Source organism: Sarcophilus harrisii, chromosome 3 (assembly GCF_902635505.1).
Source record: "Sarcophilus harrisii chromosome 3, mSarHar1.11, whole genome shotgun sequence".
NCBI classification, from domain to species: Eukaryota; Metazoa; Chordata; class Mammalia; order Dasyuromorphia; family Dasyuridae; genus Sarcophilus; species Sarcophilus harrisii.
Window position 1 is genome coordinate 409,264,580 of NC_045428.1, and position 3,439 is coordinate 409,268,018.

Consider the following 3,439-nt stretch of genomic DNA (forward strand, 5'->3'; position numbering starts at 1 on the left):
GAGCTCTTCAAACCCATCCTGGAGACTCCTAAACGCATACAAAGACATAGCAATTGGGACAAGTGTCAACTGGCTCTGACAGCAGAGTTGCCTTTCCCAAAGCAGAAAGACTTGAGTAATGTACACAGAAAATAGGAAGTTGAGAAGGCAGCAGTAGTGTATGGCTCAGCCTCCAAGCTCAGATCAGATCTCATTTACAGTATCTATCCCAATTTATAGAGGAATAACCAAGCCAGGAAATCCAGATCAAAAGGGGGCTTACAATTCTGCCAGTTTTAATAAATAGAGCTTTCCAGCTGGTTAATTCAAATGGAGTCTAGCAATAGCCTATTATTGAAAAGATCCAAAGGCTGGAACTTGGGGAACTCAGACAATGGGGCAGCAATCAGATTTTGCCCTAGTTCAGTCTCTTTTGGGAGCTTTGAAAATCCTGAGGCTATCCCTTAGACCCTGGGATAATATAATATGCAATCTCCTAAGAAAGCAGCAACAAGACTAGTTCAGATTTTCCCTCCAAAATAATCATCTGTGTCTGCTCTAGAGGGGATTGGTCCTGATTTCTGAGTCTTGATCCAAAATGAAGCACATGATAAGCAAACAATCCAGGGGATATAGTTTTAGGAAGACATTAAGTGATGCTCAAAGTTACACATCCAACTAAAGGTAGGACTGCAATTCAGCAATATCACTGCCTGTTATGGAACTGAAGCTTAGGAATTAAGTTCCATTTTCCTCATTTCAGATCTTATAAAACATTTTCTTTGTGCTAAAGAAGTCTTTCATTGCCTCTGTAACTTTTTACTTTGCTTCTAATTTCTTTGAACATGTATTCAACTTGAAGGCTATCTGCTCAAGAACTTCTGCTTGCTTCTCACTTAAAGTGATCTGATTCAGATAAGACTCGAGTGCTGCATATTTCTGGTTTAAGTCCTTTAGGTTTCTACTTATGTTTACTGCAATATCATTCATTTCTAAATACTTCAATCTACTCAGTTTGTTCATATTTTCCAGGAATTTATAATCTTCACTAGTAGGGCTAACAGCCCCACTAGTTAGGTATGTGACCCATCTTGGAGAACACATCCTGGTGCAACCCCTGATGTCCACTTGGGCTCCATGGCCTGCCATCTCCACCACTGCATCATCTAGGCCAGCAAAGGGAGGAATGAAAGAGGATGGAGGGAAGGATGGATATGGAAGAGGAGAGGGAGAGAGACAAGGAAGGACAGAGGGGAAGGAAGGAGGAGGGGGAAAGGAGAGGGGAGAAGAAGCAAAGGGAGAAGACCAAGAGGCAGAGGAAAAAAAGAAAGGAACAGGGGGATGACTCTCTACTGTCAGGGTCCCCCTCTTCTGCTGTCTCCTGCTCTTTCTTACTCCCCTCCCCTATTGCGCTCTTTCCATGTCACTCCCATTGGGAGGAAATTGCTTCATAATTCCCCTTTTTCCTGTACCTTATTAATATCCAAGCCATTTTTTACATGGCATGCTTTTTGGTATATGGAGTTCCCACATATACTTGCCTTTCTCTTGTAATAAATGTCTTATATACCCATGTCTTCTATGTTCATGACTTTTGATAGTAATTGCAAACACCTTCAAATGTAGGGAAACAATACATATTAGCTATGAATTCTATTATCATCAAGGCGTTTAAAAGGAATCCAATTAGACAAAGTCTAGCTGTGGTTTTGTTATGTCTTGCTGATCTTAAGAAAAGAAGGGAAAGAAAGGGGAAGAAGGATATAGTGTAGAGTAAGAGAAAGAGAAGGAAAAGAATTGAGGGAAATTATCTCACAAAATGAAGGTACAAAAGTAAACATCTACACAAAAAAGGAGGATTGGATTGGGAAGACAGTGGGTGGAGCTGACATTTGGACCTCACTCCAGAAGTGGTCAAAAAAAGAAATAATATATATACATAGAATTAGGTACAGAAATATACTTCACTCAACAAGGAAATAGCAGGAAAAGGAGACAAACAGGAAGAATTAGAAAAAAGACATTAAAGGAGAGACTAATCCTAAGCAATGCAAACTCTAAGAATGTACAAAAATATTTATAGCTTTTTTTAAACTGACAAAGAATAGGAATCTCAGAAGATGCCCATAAATTTGGGAATGGATGAAAAAGTGATGATATATAAATGTATATAATTGTACTGACTCATATTAATATAAATGCCAACCAGGATTTTAGAATATTAATAATGAATCATGTTATCCACCCTCTCATAACGGTAGTGATAAAGAGGTTAAGAATTCAGAGTATAGAATGAAACAAAATTTTTTTGGACATGGCCAATGTGGAAATTTGCTTTCATTATATATATTTGTAATGAGTTTTTTTTATTGTTGTTTTGTTCTCAGTTGGGGAATGGGGCAAGAGTATGAGAAGGTGGGTTTCATATGACTACAACAAATAACATTTTTTAAAAATATTTTATATTTGACCTAAGTATCACTTCTAAAATTTTTGGTAACAGTTATCCCATGGAAGACATGTTGGTACTATGGAAGATTTTTAGTTCTAGAGTCTAGAGTATTTGCATTCAGATTCTAACTTGTGTTATGTATTAGTTATATGACTACAGGTCATGAATCTCCTTAGTTTGCAGTTCCTTCACTTTGGAGAGCGAGGTATAGATGAGATATCCTCTGTGGTTTTTTCAGTTAACTATTATCCTTTGAAACTGAATTTTACTTTAGGTTCCTTTTTTTGAAACTTTTGTTACTTTAGGAAAGTCATTTAATCTCTCTACATTTAATGAAAAAATTACATTAGTTGCTTCCTAGGATCATTTCTAGCTTTAAATCTGTCATAGAGGCTCTTGATACTTTTTGTGTCTTCTGAGAATAATGTTTTTAAATGCACAAAATAAAATATATAAGTTCATAAAGGAAGTCAATTACATTGAAATAATTATCAAAATATTAAAAGTTCTAAGCCCCCAAAACCCCTGAAATGTAGATAATAAAACATTAAAATTCCCAAGTTCATGGATTTTCTGAGGTCCATGAATCTCAGGTTAACAATTTTTGACTATTATCTATTTTCCTAATGGCATTTTGCCTAGGCAAGTATCAGAATTAATTTTCATTGCTTAAGTACCCACTGTCTGGACAGTTAGATAGGTAATGAAAACACATACTGGATGCAGTTGAAGGAAGCCTATTATAAACACTGGATTTAGTATGATCTTGAAGCACAGAATTCATGTACAGAAAAACAGTAGTTGACTAAAGAATATTAAAATAGCACATTTAATCAAATTTCAGATCTACCACCCAGATAAAAGAGACAGGATGGAAAAATGGGTAGAGTAGTTAATTTCAATTAAGATATGATTTCAACCTCTGTCTTAGGATTTACTAGCTGTATGACCCAGGACAAGTTATTCAGTCTCTCTCTTCCTAAATTTCCTAACCTACAAAATGAGGAG

The 3,439-nt window shown here is 36.3% G+C and overlaps 1 pseudogene; it reads right to left on the bottom strand.

The window, feature by feature from the left end:
* Window positions 1-798: 798 nt before the first annotated feature.
* Window positions 799-1,128, bottom strand: LOC100917062 (annotated as a pseudogene).
* Window positions 1,129-3,439: the final 2,311 nt, after the last annotated feature.